The sequence below is a fragment of the Schistocerca serialis genome, chromosome 4 (assembly GCF_023864345.2).
Source record: "Schistocerca serialis cubense isolate TAMUIC-IGC-003099 chromosome 4, iqSchSeri2.2, whole genome shotgun sequence".
NCBI lineage: Eukaryota > Metazoa > Arthropoda > Insecta > Orthoptera > Acrididae > Schistocerca > Schistocerca serialis.
In genome coordinates, this window is record NC_064641.1 from 235,016,654 (window position 1) to 235,033,249 (window position 16,596).

Genomic DNA, 16,596 nt, shown 5'->3' on the forward strand with positions numbered 1-16,596 from the left:
AGAAAGCAGGCCTGCTACGTACTTGACGACTGAGACGATCAGTTAGCACCAAGAGGTAACACAGGTAACGCATCTCGGGAGATACACTGCAAGTCCAGCACTCGTGTTTTGTAAAGTACCATGGTTTTGACGCCTACGAGACAGTGTGATTTAACTGACAAATTATCAACGGTATTCAGTGCTTCTATGTGACAGCGGCTCGACTGTGCACGCAATGCTTACGTCAGAGCACCTGCTATCTCAAAATTTAGCTCACAGACATCGAATATACGTACTGTAACTTACTTGCGAAGAGCTCCAACAGCTGGCCTGAACGGTTCACACTTGCGTGGACAGACTACAGATGACTAGGTTTTACGTTTTGAAACGAGCGGCTGGTCGGCAATGCTGACGGACAGCGACATATCATTATGTACCAGAAATGACGGTTCATTATTATCGCAGAAGACTTTTGTGCGCACGTATGCTGACTGCTACTTTTGGCTTAATGGCATCGGCACAAGCGGTTATTACTTCGAAACATCTCTGGTAAAGGCATCGGCAAATGCTATGATACAGGGATACGCTCTTGTTCCATATCTCTTAGAAAATATTATGCTTCAGTCTTCAACAACACAAGACTGTTCACTTGTGGCGTATGGCTGTATGAGTTGTCTGAAATAGAGGTTACTGGCATCTAAATCTCACGCATATCAGTTCGGACATCTTATAGAAGATGTGAGCTAATTTGTCTCGGGAGGAAATAAAACAGCAGCACGACTCCATTCCGCGTTTCAAACATCATTTCTCAGTGCAAAAATGCGTGATGAAGTAATCAAATGGAAACGTCAAAGTTGCAAAATCTCAGAGAAGAAAAAAATATCAGGCTGGAATACCTCATGCCTACATCATGGAGTCACGTCTCCAAGATTCGTTGAAAGTTCATAGTCACAAATGCCCGAAAATGCGATCCATCGAGACCTGTTAGCATTAAATTTGGTTGGTGGTGAGGATTATGAAACAAGAAGCCTGTATATGTACGACCACGTACATATTGGAAAAATCAAACTTAGTCGACAGCTGTATAGTCTCGAAAGACATACTGCGGCTCTCCAGTGGATTGTTGTGTATTTTGGCAGTTCTAGGTGAGGTTACATACCGCAGTGGTTTTTTTCCCCGAATCACCACCCGATTTAAGTTTTTAGTGGTTTCCCAGAACCGTCTAACACGAATGCAGCAACTTTTCTTTCAACAGTGTTATTTTTCATCCTTTCTCTAATCCCTCACCCATCTCAGATAAGGTCGATGACGATGGAGGAATGAAATCTAAAATTCCTTTCTTTTTGCTCCGAGCTTATTTTATTTGTGGCGGATAAGGGGAGCCAGAGCAGTAGCTACGGTGCCAGCTTGAAGTGTCAACTGTAAACAACAGATCTGCATTCGACCAGTCAGTTTAGGTAGCGAACGTGCGACCGCAGCGTTTCAATGTTGTTTTCTCACAAATAGTGTTCATGACGTTATTCAGAATGTTTTGAAGAAGAGAAAGGTTTGTGTAGTGTTTGTCCCGCATAGCTTGACTCTGAAGAAAAAATAAACGGCGCGTGGACGCTTGCTGCGACTAGATCAAAATGCAAAACGCGAAAATTTCTTTCTCAAAAAAATCATCATGGGTGAGGAGTCTTCGTGTTATCAAAACAAAACCACCACAAAAGAAGAAATTGCAGAAATTCACATGAATGGTCAACGCACTGAGGACATTACCGTCTTTCAAGTGAATATGACGGGAGTTGAACAACGTCCCAAAGGAGGTCTCTTCTGAAGGTTTCACATGGTTGTATGAACATTCTGTGCGTTGTACTCAAATGGGGAGACCGGTGGGCGGGTTACAAAACGGGAAGCATTAAAAGAATCATCATAACTTTATTTTCGTGGTTTGGACTGGGTTCGCTGGTTTAATTCTCCTGAACTAGTGCGATAAAAATTATTGTTAGTAATTGGCCAACTGTCTGTTCTCCAGAGTGCGACAATATTTTGACAGTATTCTTTTCATTTTTACGCAACAGCGTTGTGTTTAGAAAGCTAAGGCAATATCTTGATGGTGTACAAAACAAGAATGAACTAAATCGAATGGCCAACCGAGAGCAGTAACGTGAACGTAAGTTACAGTGTTGCAATAACGTATTCCGCTAGCTAGATCACCTCAAAATGCTACCTAACCGTTTGTTGCGTTTCAAAAGGAACTTAGAAATCTCGCACAGTGAAGTGGGAAATTCTACTATAACGATAGAAGCCGGTATAGCAACAAAGCGATACTTTACCCCATACCGGCACCATAGTGGTAAGTAAGTAATTACTTCTTGCTGTGCCGTTATTAATGACAAAAGAGTGAGCCTGCAAAATGTAATTCCTTGGCAGCTGCAGCATTTGAATGAGGAAGATGATGTACCAGAAAGGGAACTGGCACAGTGCCTGTTGTTTCAGCGCGCCTTGATATCGTGTGTAAGTGCTGGTAGTTAAAGTTCTGGCAGCTAGGAGAGGAAGAAGGCAGTGGAAAAATGAGGTAAAAATGCAATGTTGAAGCTGTAACTTAATCCGCGAGAAAAGTGAGAAAATGTTGAGCTGTCATCCATTGTCGCGAGACCTTGGTCCGAGGTTAAAATTACGCAGTCGGCTGTTTCAAAGAGATAAGTGGGTTCTGAAGCGTGTCGAATTACATGAACCGGTGGGCGTCGTGTGAGTGCCGTGGAAACAAATGTAACTCAGCGTACTGCTGGCATCTGAATCACGTTATCCGTGAGCAGGTTTCAGATGCTTAAGGATATCGAAGTCAAATTTCCGGTCAATGAACTTTCACTCTGTCGACCTATTTTGAGCACTTACCTTCTGTATGCTCACTTATCTCACCGTCATAACATCTGTGCCAATAACATTATTGGAGCACCATTCTACTCTCATTCAAAAGTTTTTCTGTTCTGAGTCAGTTAAATGCTACTGTGTGTGTTTCCTTATGACTAACCCCGTAACACTTTGCGCCAAGCTCTCCACTCTTGTGATAAAGTTGCTTTTTAGGGTTCCATATATCAAACAGTAAAATCGAAAGCGCTATAAATCACTTTCTTGTCAGTCAGTCCGACTGCTAAAAACCTTTTTTCTCAGGAATGAAAAGACGTTTCAAGTTGAACTTAATGTCACACGCAAGGTCTACTGTCCCTTGGCGGTGCAAAAAGTTTGTTTCCAAGTTAATCCATTTAAGAGATAAGGCAATTTGTGTCACATACTTTGATATTCGCAAAGTCACTCATCAAAACCAATAGCGTACCTCTCGTTGACCTAGAATCATGACATTTGGCAAGAAGCAAGGGTTCGCAATACAAGTAAAGGAAAAAAATTGAAAATTGTTAAGTAAAGGAAATAAATCCGAAAATTTCAAATTTCTACTTATATCACACAAAAAAATGCTTTTTCGTCATTTATCTGACTGTCTGTCCATCTGTTAAGACTCCTATCGCTCAGTAATTTCAATATCAAATTCAAAATTTCACAAAAAACTTTAAAATTAAAGCATTCTCGTAAATCTTGGAATTGCCCAGGCAGATATCTTGCCAACATCTTTGTGGATAGCAGTCAATAACCGTCGAGATCCTCGATTTCCGAGATGGATGAATGATATACGTACATAATTAAATCTCTACGGAACCCCCATGTCGCAAGTTCTCCTTGCACTTGACCATTTTTTTTCTCCACTACAGCTACTGTTTCCAATACACACAAACGTCCCCGAAAATTGCATTTTTAGCTCCAGAAGCAATTCACAGACGATTCTGTCGTATACCTGGAGGTCTCGTATTTATCAAACTGTTACAAAATGCGAGAAGTCTCACAGAGATTAGCATTCTGTGCGGAAACTGACAGTTGACTAGCATCATAATTCAAAGTGATTTGACAGTAGGATCGGCGGTGATCAGTCACTGAAATTAGAAACAGTTGTCAGGTACCTGAGATTATCTGTCCGTGCGGATTTAAGCTGGAACGATCACGGAAGTCTAGCTACCCGCCCGGATACACGAGCGCGTTAACGCACCGCTTCCAGGATTAGGGGAAGCAAGTGTGCCCCAGATCGAATCCGCCTCGCAGATGAACGACGAGGGCCAACTGAGCCGGCCAACCTGGATGTGGTACCGGGCTGGTGTCTTTGTCCCGCTCAGATATACGCTACACAAACATTTACAAAACGCTCTCACACTTGAACATGAGATTTACTCTTGGAGCAGACAGATAGTGTACACAGGGGGAGGGGTAGTGGAAACGTCAGGAATGGCTCACGGTCATCCTGTGTCGCTGACATTGCTACAGTCTGTATAACAGTACCGACCACGTAGGGAAACCGCAACCGGCAAGGAGGAGGAAGAAGGAGAATAAACGGTGGGAAAAGTGACGTCAGACAGAAATTTATCGGCTGTGTCCCAAGGAAGTGTAACTCACCTACGAAGGAGATGTACCAAATAGGACAGATGATTCAAAGTAGGCTCAGCAAATTGCAGTGGTGCTGGTTACATATAAAGAAATGTACATCGCACAGACCCTATGTCTTAGAATTCCGGTAGAGTACATCCAGAGTCAGTTAAATTACTACTTTCCACGCGTAATGACTATGGAAGAAAACTTACAGAAATTAGAGCGTATACTGAGTGGTAAAGACAGTCTTGTTTCCTGTGCATCAACTGAAAATAGAACTGATGAAGGGAGAGGGGATTGGGGTGACCCTGGTACATCAGGTACCCTCTGCCACGCACCTCACGATGTCAGGCAGAATACATATGTACGCATTACCATGTCGATCACTGACAACCGCGTAAATGTCTCATAAATAATTAGTTAGCAGTGGAAGCGTTAGCGTTTCCAAATGTTAGTTCTCCAAGCAGCCAGTGGTCGAACATAACTTCTGATATCAAAAACACACTGCCAGCTATTAAAATTACCACACCAGCAAAGGCAGCGCATAAAAAATTGTACGTATAATACCTAAACTGTGTAGTACGTAATTTGGGGACATACAGGGTGTACAGAGCTGGTACCTCTGGCAGCAACAGCGCCCATCTGGAGGTCGAGTAGAACTGATCTTGGTTATTTCAAGGTGCTTCAACTATGTGCCACACTTCATCAATAGAAGTTGATGGAGATTAATGGTGTGCCAAGCTCTGGGCAATCCGTGGACAGATGTTTCCAATAGGTGACAGATCTAGGGAACGTGCTGGCTAGGGCATCAATCGAATAAACTCTGCATCGAAGTAGGTCAGGGCGGTGCGTGCAACCTGAGTCTTGTTGGACTGCAAAAGGGGGATCCGTGTTCAAATCTCCTTCTTATTATATATATATATATATATATATATATATATATATATATATATATATATTTTCCACTCCGTAATTGAAAACGGAAACCACGTGTGTACGTGTGCCTATATATATATATATATATATATATATATATATATATATATATACACTCCTGGAAATTGAAATAAGAACACCGTGAATTCATTGTCCCAGGAAGGGGAAACTTTATTGACACATTCCTGGGGTCAGATACATCACATGATCACACTGACAGAACCACAGGCACATAGACACAGGCAACAGAGCATGCACAATGTCGGCACTAGTACAGTGTATATCCACCTTTCGCAGCAATGCAGGCTGCTATTCTCCCATGGAGACGATCGTAGAGATGCTGGATGTAGTCATGTGGAACGGCTTGCCATGCCATTTCCACCTGGCGCCTCAGTTGGACCAGCGTTCGTGCTGGACGTGCAGACCGCGTGAGACGACGCTTCATCCAGTCCCAAACATGCTCAATGGGGGACAGATCCGGAGATCTTGCTGGCCAGGGTAGTTAACTTACACCTTCTAGAGCACGTTGGGTGGCACGGGATACATGCGGACGTGCATTGTCCTGTTGGAACAGCAAGTTCCCTTGCCGGTCTAGGAATGGTAGAACGATGGGTTCGATGACGGTTTGGATGTACCGTGCACTATTCAGTGTCCCCTCGACGATCACCAGTGGTGTACGGCCAGTGTAGGAGATCGCTCCCCACACCATGATGCCGGGTGTTGGCCCTGTGTGCCTCGGTCGTATGCAGTCCTGATTGTGACGCTCACCTGCACGGCGCCAAACACGCATACGACCATCATTGGCACCAAGGCAGAAGCGACTCTCATCGCTGAAGACGACACGTCTCCATTCGTCCCTCCATTCACGCCTGTCGCGACACCACTGGAGGCGGGCTGCACGATGTTGGGGCGTGAGCGGAAGACGGCCTAACGGTGTGCGGGACCGTAGCCCAGCTTCATGGAGACGGTTGCGAATGGTCCTCGCCGATACCCCAGGAGCAACAGTGTCCCTAATTTGCTGGGAAGTGGCGGTGCGGTCCCCTACGGCACTGCGTAGGATCCTACGGTCTTGGCGTGCATCCATGCGTCGCTGCGGTCCGGTCCCTGATCGACGGGCACGTGCACCTTCCGCCGACCACTGGCGACAACATCGATGTACTGTGGAGACTTCACGCCCCACGTGTTGAGCAATTCGGCGGTACGTCCACCCGGCCTCCCGCATGCCCACTATACTCCCTCGCTCAAAGTCCGTCAACTGCACATACGGTTCACGTCCACGCTGTCGCGGCATGCTACCAGTGTTAAAGACTGCGATGGAGCTCCGTATGCCACGGCAAACTGGCTGACACTGACGGCGGCGGTGCACAAATGCTGCGCAGCTAGCGCCATTCGACGGCCAACACCGCGGTTCCTGGTGTGTCCGCTGTGCCGTGCGTGTGATCATTGCTTGTACAGCCCTCTCGCAGTGTCCGGAGCAAGTATGGTGGGTCTGACACACCGGTGTCAATGTGTTCTTTTTTCCATTTCCAGGAGTGTATATAGGTACACACGTGGTTTCCGTTTTCAATTACGGAGTGGAATAGAGTGTATCCCGACATGTCAGGCCAATAGATGTTCAATGTGGTGGCCATCATTTGCTGCACACAATTGCAATCTCTGGCGTAATGAATGTCGTACACGCCGCAGTACATCTGGTGTCATGTCGCCGCAGGCTGCCACAATACGTTGTTTCATATCCTCTGGGGTTGTAGGTACATCACGGTACACATTCTCCTTTAACGTACCCCACAGAAAGAAGTCCAGATGTGTAAGATCAGGAGAACGGGCTGGCCAATTTATGTATCCTCCATGTCCTATGAAACGCCCGTGGAACGTGTACCTCACCCCTCATGGTAATGTACATGTGCGTCAGTGAAAAAGACCAATAAAAAGGTGCTAGCATGTGGACGAAATGTGCTGTTCCAGTCTCTTCTGTACCTAAGGTCCATCACCGTTCCCTTTGGATCCCTACGTAATTCGGCGCTCTCCGATACACACGATCGAACAGCGGAGGAGTGGTACTCAAGCGTCAACTTTAGGTTACAATATCTCCGGATGTAATTAACATTTTACAATGCAACAAACGGCACTGATCACGTATTTGTTTATGTGTTCATATGTGCTAACAAAACTAACGGGGTTCCATTAAAAAAACGTAGGTTTGTGTTAAAAAACATACTTCCGTGCATTTTTTATGGTTTGTATTAACCAATTACACTAGCCCCTCTCCTCACTTTCGGTCTGTGGAATCGATTCGTCAGTATTTGATGTGGTTTACGAAATATATCCGGCGGTAATGTTAGGTGACTCACCCTATATATATTTCCAAAACATTATAAGCTTTCCGTCATGTCATCGACGTGGCTGCTCCCTTTCTGTAGTCTTGGAGTCTTGGCAATTGTCATGCTGCATGTTGGTATAGAATGTGAGTCATGTTGTAAGAATATGTTACTGCCGCAAGTAAATTTCATGTAGTGAGAGCAGGCGAGATGCCACATAGACCTCTCGGGTGTGAACTATGTTACGACAAAGGAAAAAGAGTCAAAAATTCCAAAACGGAACGCAAGAGTCATACCATGTGGTCACTTGTGGAGAAGAGATAGGAGATACGTATATCTTGAGGTCCCTTTCTCGCACGAACGGATGTTACATCACGATACAGACACAACTGGAATACAGCGATCAGACAGGTCACTGACCGAACGGATAGTTTATAATTTTGTAAAAAAAGAAATGGGGCACGAGGGAGATTTGCTGACAGTCCGTGGTGCACAAGAAGTTAGTTGGTTGGTTGGTTGATTCAGGGAGGGGAGCAAACGACGAGGTCATCGGTCCCAAAGGATTAGGGATAGATGGGGAAGGAAATCGGTCGTACCGTTTGAAAGGAATCGTCCCCGCACTTGCGTGAAGCCATTTATGGAAATCACTAAAAACCTAAATCAGGATGGCCGGACGCACGTTTGAACCTTCGTTCTCCAGAATGCGAGTCCAGTATGCCAACCACTGCGCCACTTCGCTCGGTGCACAAGATGTTGTCAAACTGTTCTTGTACATATTTTTCGTCCTTCATAGAAACCCTTTTCTTGACTCGTGGAACGTAAAGTGGCTGTACAATTCTGAACATCCTCTCGGGCGCTAATCCCGTGGAACCACTGAGATCGTAAGTGGAGTTGAGTATGGCTCTCCTGAACCCATCGATTACATATTCGTATGACAGTAATTGGATGCCGACCAACACAAGGAGCAGTATTGCTGAAACATAAACCGCAGTCTCGATTGGCCACGATTCCGTCACTGTAGCCTTCTGTTACGTGCCTGAAAGATGTTTATCTTTCTTACATGAATTATAACATTATCTTTTCAGAAGAAAGCGGTTTCTGAATTAGAAACCCGCTGATTTATCTTAGGCTACAAACATAATGTAGATGACGGTACTGCTATGTATCATGGGCAGTTGCGCTGAAATACGTATTGTTTGCGTATCCAAGAATGTACTACAAGTAGACATTTTGGCCGCTCGGAATTAGCCGAGCGGTCTCAGGCGCTGCAGTCATGGACTGTGCGGCTGGTCCCGGCGGAGGTTCGAGTCCTCCCTCGGGCATGGGTGTGTGTGTTTGTTCTTAGGACAATTTAGGTTAAGTAGTCTGTAAGATTAGGGACTGATGACCTTAGCAGTTAAATCCCATAAGATTTCACATACATTTGAACATTTTTTCAGACATTTTGACGTTTGTTGTCCGCTGTTTTCACGCTGTTGCAATTTTAAAGACCAGCAGTGGGCACCCCAATAACAATGCGGAGAATAGCATAAACAGTCTATACGTGAATGTAAGTTGTTTACAGAAGTAGTTAAATTTTTACAGCACAAGAAACCAAACGTTATCAAACTGGACCCAGTTCATCGTCTTAACCAATGCGACTTCATCGCTACAGTACGATAAAATGACTCGCAATGAAAACTACGGAAGACGTCCTAATCCGAAACGACACACGATAGCTGGAGTTTTTGTTAAGAATCCGTGCCTTCGTTTCGTTTAACTGCCCAGGTTGATGATAAAACCGTACTTAAATCGCGACTGATTTGGGATCGACAGCGAACCGCCCGTAGGAAAAAAAGATTGCTATAGTTAGATGTTCTGACGTTCGACACATTTTGGAGATGATTCTTACAATATTTTTATGTAGGGAAGCACAAAATGGTTACTACAAATGAAAGGCAGATTAAAATCTACATACACGCTCATAGCGGACAGCAAACTACACTACTGGCCATTAAAATTGCTAAACCAAGAAGAAAATCAGATGATGAACGGATATTCATTGGACAAATATATTTTACTAGAACTGACATGTGATTACATTTTCACGCAATTTGGGTGCATACATCCTGAGAAATCAGAACCCAGAACAACCGGCTCTGGCCGTAATAACGGCCTTGATACGCCTGGGCATTGAGTCAAACAGAGCTTGGATGGCGTGTACAGTTACAGCTGCCCATGCAGCTTCAACACGATACCACAGTTCATCAAGAGTAGTGACTGGCGTATTGTGACGAGCCTGTTGCTCGGCCACCATTTTTAGTTGTTGAGAGATATGGAGAATGTGCTGGCCAGGGCAACAGTCGAACATTTTCTGTATCCAGAAAGGCCCGTACAGGACCTGCAACATGCGGTCGTGCATTATCATGCTGAAATGTAGGGTTTCGCAGGGATCGAATGAAGGGTAGAGCCACGGGTCGTAACACATCTGAAATGTAACGTCCACTGTTCAAAGTGCCGTCAATACGAACAAGAGGTGACCGAGACGTGAAACCAATGGCACCCCATACCATCACGCCGCGTGATACGCTAGTATGGCGATGACGAATACACGCTTCCAATGTGCGTTCACCGCGATGTCGCCAAACACGGATGCGATCATCATGATGCTGTAAACATAACCTGGATTCGTCCGAAAAAATGACGTTTTGCCATTCCTGCACCCAGGTTCGTCGTTGAGTACACCATCGGAGGCGCTCCTGTATGTGATGCAGCGTCAAGGGTAACCGCAGCCATGGTCTCCGAGCTGATAGTCCATGCTGCTGCAAACGTCGTCCAACTGTTCGTGCAGATGGTTGTTGTTTTGAAAACGTCCCCATCTGTTGACTCAGGGATCGAGACGTGGCTGCACGATCCGTTACAACCATGCGGATAGGATGCCTGTCATCTCGACTGCTAGTGATACGAGGCCGTTGGGATCCACCACGGCGTTCCATATTACCCTCCTGAACCTACCAATTCCATATTCTGCTAACAGTCATTGGTTCTCGACCAACGCGAGCAGCAATGTCGCGATACGATTAACTGCAATCGCCGTAGGCTAAAATCCGACCTTGATCAATGTCGGAAACGTAATGGTACGCATTTCTCCTCCTTACACGAGGCATCACAACAACGTTTCACCAGGCTACACCGGTCAACTGCTGTTTGTGTATGAGAAATCGATTGGAAACTTTCCTCATATCAGCACGTTGTAGGTGTCGTCACCGGCGCCAACCTTGTGTGAATGCTCTGAGAAGCTACTCATTTGCATATCACAGCATCTTCTTCCTGTCGGTTAAATTTCTCGTCTATAGCACGTCATATTCGTGGTGTAGCAATTTTAATGGCCAGCCATGTAATTAGGCTCTAGTTAGTGGACAAGGGGAAAAAATGAGGCAAGAAGAGGAAAATGCTTTGCTAACTAGTGCAATTTACACTGTGCTTCTCTACGTGGAAAAGATCTAAGTTGAAATTTACTGACGAATGCACTGTCCAAAAGAGATGAGACGCCGCTGTGCAAGAGCGGCTGCGAGCTAAGACGGCTGCAAGTGCAGGCGCGTGACCTTGAAGGTCAGTCAGCTGCCACACCGGAAAGGAACGGCCCCACAGCATTGTCGCAACGCACCAGATCCGCCGTTGGCACGAAGGCCTCGTGAGCAAAACACTGCCGAGCGGCTACTGCATGGCCCTTCCGCGAGATTCTGCCAGCCCTTGCTGGTTTCCTCGGCGGATGTTACAAAACCTTCCAACATAACCACTATATGATCTTCACCATAAGGTATGTGAGGCTTGGTGGTTCAGTCATTAAGTGACGACTAAGCCATCCAAAACTGTCATTCATAAATTCTTGTAATTCTGACAGTTATGTCTTCAATACTGTCTCAACCAAAAAAATCCATTCACAACTTTATTCGGAATGTATGTTCAACTGAAGACCTCCCTCTTCTGACTAGATGAATTGATATTTATTTTTAGGTTCGGAAAAGGCAATCAATAATAAATCAATGTTTCCCAAAGCGCTGTGACAATTTTTCTCGTCGTAGATAAGTTATACAGTATACACGAAAAACTAAAGTAGTTTGTGATTAGCAATGTTTTCTACTCCACTGTGTGTGTGTGTGTGTGTGTGTGTGTGTGTGTGTGAGAGAGAGAGAGAGAGAGAGAGAGACAGTCACACGACAAAGGTTTATCGCATATGTTGGAGATTGAACACACCGCCACCTAACTGAACACTGAAGGATAGGTAGTGAAAGCACTTCCGAGGCAGGGCATGACAATACAGCAGGGTGCAGTGCTATACAGATTACTATATTCAACCGTAAAATGTTTTTCGGTGGGATTCGTTATCCTACTGAAACTCCGTCAGGAATTTAGACGTTTCCTGGGATTGTAAATTCTGCGAGTAAAATGTAGTCTAAACATATAAACTACTGGAAAATTCCTCGAATGTACTGCATTAAGTGTATTGCAAACTTCCAATATTATCATTTTTTTCTGTCGTGGTGTATATAGCAGGGTATCCTTATGAAGGAAACCGATTACTTATAATGTCAGTCAAAACACGCTGAGCATGAACATTGTAGTCGTTGTTAACTATCCTCTCTGAAGTAAAAATTGAAAACAATAACGGAACAAAAACACTGAGTCTACTGAACTCTAACAACCCAAAAAGCTCGTTGTTCGTAGAAGCAAGCATTACACTTTCTATAACCAAAATGTTCAAATGTGTGTGAAATCTTATGGGACTAACTGCTAAGGTCATCAGTCCCTAAGCTTACACACTCCTTAACCTAAATTATCCTAAGGACAAACACATATACTCATGCCCAAGGGAGGACTCGAACCTCCACCGGGACCAGCCGCACAGCCCATGACTGCAGCGCCTGAGACCGTTCGGCTAATGCCGCGCAGCTTTCTATAACCGACAACTCGCATTCTTAGTATATAATTATCCGTTCGCTCCTCAGGCACGCTTAGCATTCCCTATGGTACGAAAATGTAAACCCGTTTGATGCTTCATCTGACGTAAAGAAAACAATAAGGCTGAGTTAACTGTGTGACATTGGAGTACTGTATATACACCCAAAATATGTCTCCCCTTACCGCCCATATGCTCTCCTCAACACCTCTCTCGCATCCTGCACCTTGTGGTTTTATTGTGTTATGTAGAATTCTTTTATAATTAAATGAAACCCTAAAAGTAATATCATACGTAGTTGACACAGAGTGCGCACTATCATGAATTTTTTAACTGTGTTATTTTATGAGATACAGGTTTGGTGTATTCTTTGTTTTCAAACCGTGCATACGAAAACGCCTGTATTCAGATACAATTACTCATTAATCTATGATATGAACAGTTGATGAAATTTATGTCAATACAAAGACTGAATATCAGCACGTCTCTGCTATCAGTACGGCATCAGTTTATGCAGTCTTTATTGTAGAACATGGCACAATGAAGACTGTTACAGTTATTATGATGACGAACAACACAACACTCAAACCAATTTAATTTTCTGCCAAAAAATTGTCACTGTTACTAATTTTACACGCAAAGTCAGCGAAGTACTTCTGGTTTATAATGATCAAACAAGTACTTTTCATTCTTAAATTCTATACGCACCACACTCCAAACGCTTGTAGCATGTATCCCCATATGGTATGGGCACACATTGATTAATAAGAACATGACCCCTACAGCAACCGCTAAACCCAAAAATTGAATAATTTTATGGAGATTAATAAGACCAAACTCAAAGCTCTCATCCTCCTGGAAGCACGTCGCGCCCCAACTTTGTCTATGTGCAACTATTTCAATGTTCCAGCAGAATCAGATAAGACACTTCTAATGACACATCAAGTGACGAATGAGGAAGTTACTCCTTAGGATCCAAATCAAGTGAAGATAGATGCCTTTGTCACATGACACGGTTTTACAATTTTTCAATTATAATCTGAGGGTGATAATGTGAAACAGAAGGCAGAAAAGGAAGAATCCTTAGCGGATTATGGCCAGTAGCAAAAGCAACAACTTCAGTTAGTAAAAAGAGGTTGTGATAAGGAAAAAAAATATTCGAAGGTGATTTGCAGGGTACCTCATCAGCCTACATCTGAAAGGAAACGCCGTAACGAAGCTCCAGCGCCCAGTAAGCACCACTCTCAGCAGTATGAGCAAAGTAGCTCCAGAGCACTGTCGAATTGCGGCACTATTTTGCGCTCATAAAACTGAAATAAAATCCGTACCGCTCGTCGGCAGTGGTATTCTATAAATGAATTGGAAGGATGGGCGAGTTAGGGGCGCTGAACGGCAAGGTCATTAGTGCAAGAATTAGAAGGGAAGCCGACTGGAGTCAGCGATAACTATAACTTAGAGCCCAGTACTCGGAGAGCAGAAGATTCGTGAAGTTGGTAGCCGAATGAAGGCAGCAGCGTTTTGTGAGAGGAGCTCTTCTGGGCGATTTATCTGAACATGCGTCAGGAATGGCTTCATTTCAACATGCCACCGCTTGCCTCCTTTCCTTACAAGCTACGAGTAAATATGCCACTTATGTGCAATTCAGAAGAGGCAGAGAGACGAAAGAGCGTTTTAAGACACTCCAGTTGTTAGTGAGAATATTCACCCGGTAGAGAATGACAGATATCAGCATTGGAATGTCGATACGATGCCCACTTCGGCCTGGCACGAAGATACGTTTCAGTTCGCGTTTCCCCGTGAAAGTGAGATTCGCTCTGGTACTTGGAAGAATCGCTGAAACCTGTGTTTATACCCCGTTAAAGTTTACCGCATTACTGCGCCTTTTACTCACAGAGGACGGTATTAATATTTATGGCGTCTATTTCTCCAATACCAAAGGACGTCTCGCGGACACAATGAAGTGGGGCGGGCCGTTACCGTACGGTTGTATTTAAACAGGTATAAATCTACGTTCGGTCTCCTATTTCACACTTTCAGTAACTTCCACAGTCTCTTCAGGTAATGCATTTTTACCCATATTTTGCAGCTGTGGACGTGACTGTATTCAGTACACAAGAAGTATGAATAATATTGTCTTCAGTCACAAGAAATCCGTGTTTTATTAAACTACACGATTCATTTCGGAACCTTCACGTTAATTACTATGTTCAAATTGTTTTATATACTGTGTACGTCTGCTTGAGTGAGGTGATGCGAAATGTATGTTTCTGCTGTGGGAAGGTTAAGCGCTAAGTTCTCTTATTTCCAAATTTAACACCTAATCTTCTCACAAAAGGAACGTGCATTTTGAGTCGACTCACTCAAGAACAGACGTAAATAACGTATGACTTGCACCTGTTGATGGACCCACAGGATCCGAAATGAATCGTGAGCTTTAATAAAACACTATTTTTTTGTGACTGATGGCGTTGTTATTCATATTTTGCGTGTCTTCATGTAGATGTCAGCACGATTTCTTGTTCGAAGGGCTGATTACTTCAACTCCAGCCAGCTAGAGCAACTAATTTCTTTTATCGATGTAGTTCATGAATCACAGTTAACACGAGTTACCTTCCTGGAGGCTCTTTCAGAACCACAGCAATACCGGGGTGTGTAAATGACTTCACGGAACTCGCCTGGAGGCCACTGGCCATATTTTTTTAAACAAATGGCGCTCTGATGCAGCCTGCAGGTGGAACGGAAGGAACTACCACTCGGCTAGCTACTAACGAGAGGAGCACAGCAAGGCTACGCAATGGCAGCAGCACTTACCGCCAAACCCGTCCAGCGAGGATCGCCGTCTCACGCACAATCGGAATGAGGTTGAGGTCTCGGCACGTGGAGAAAGCCGTGCCAAGTGCTGGACTGTCTGCCAGTGGGTCGGCACGGCGTCGCTCGCTGGCCGCCGAGAGCGAGCGGGCGCGGCGGATGGTGGACTCCGGAGGAACTGGAGGGGGCAGCGGCGCGGCCGGCGACTGTGTCCGCTGCGCGCAGACTGGAGCTGCTGGAGGCGCCGCCGTCCGGTTTTGTGCCGCGTATGTGGGCAGCCGCGCGTGTGTGAGTGTGAGGCTGCGGTCGCGGCCGGCCAAGGCACCGCACCGCAGGCCTCTCTCTCTGCTGGGAAACTCCTGTCCAGTATACGAGATTGCTGCATCAGGATGGCTCGACCTTCGTAGGCTACCCTATGGTCACGGGGCTGTCCAAGCGCTGAAGCGATTTTATTTTAACAAATCGGTTTCTAGGAACGCTTAAAAAACATGCAGCATCGGGATAAGGCAAGAAGACGAAGCGGAGGACGTAAATCTTATCGACCTTCCGTCTCCACCGGTCGTTACATTCGAGAGACGTGTTAGGCAAGTGGATGCTCCTAACCGACTCGCCGGCCGGAGTGGCCAAGCGGTTCTAGGCGCTACAGCCTCGAACCGCGCAACCGCTACGGTCGCAGGTTCGAATCCTGCCTTGGGCATGGATGTGTGTGATGTCCTTAGGTTAGTTAGGTTTAAGTAGTTCTAAGTTCTAGGGGACTGATGACCACTGCAGTTAAGTCCCAAAGTACTCAGAGCCAAGCCCAATCCTAACCGACTCAATCGTCGGTGTCACTAATGATGTTACCCCTTTGGTGGTGATTTTGTTCACGATCTACCACCATAACCGAGTTCATTAACAGGAGGTAGCAAATATAAGGTAGCCAAGGAGATGGCAATGTGAGTTCTACTATGCCAAGACTGCTTGGTAGCCACAACAGGAAAACACAATTAATTAGCAGGAGTACAAAATAGGAAAGTATCTATTACCTAACTTTGTTGTAGTCCATGATCAGTTGGTTGACAATTATAGAACACGCGACTAGACTAAGCGTCTGTAGAATGACATAATTTACAAGTCACAAATCTTGCAGTGACTAATTAATCTCTCGTAATCTTGAATGTC

At 45.0% G+C, this 16,596-nt stretch overlaps 1 protein-coding gene across 1 annotated transcript in view; it reads right to left on the bottom strand.

Moving 5' to 3' along the window:
- LOC126473665 (fatty acyl-CoA reductase wat-like) overlaps positions 1-15,649 on the bottom strand; it is a 242,926-nt gene extending 227,277 nt beyond the window's left edge. Inside the window, exon 1 of the mRNA XM_050100898.1 lies at positions 15,439-15,649. The gene's annotated coding sequence lies outside the window, so the exon portion shown is untranslated. The remainder of the gene's footprint in view (positions 1-15,438) is intronic.
- Positions 15,650-16,596: the final 947 nt, after the last annotated feature.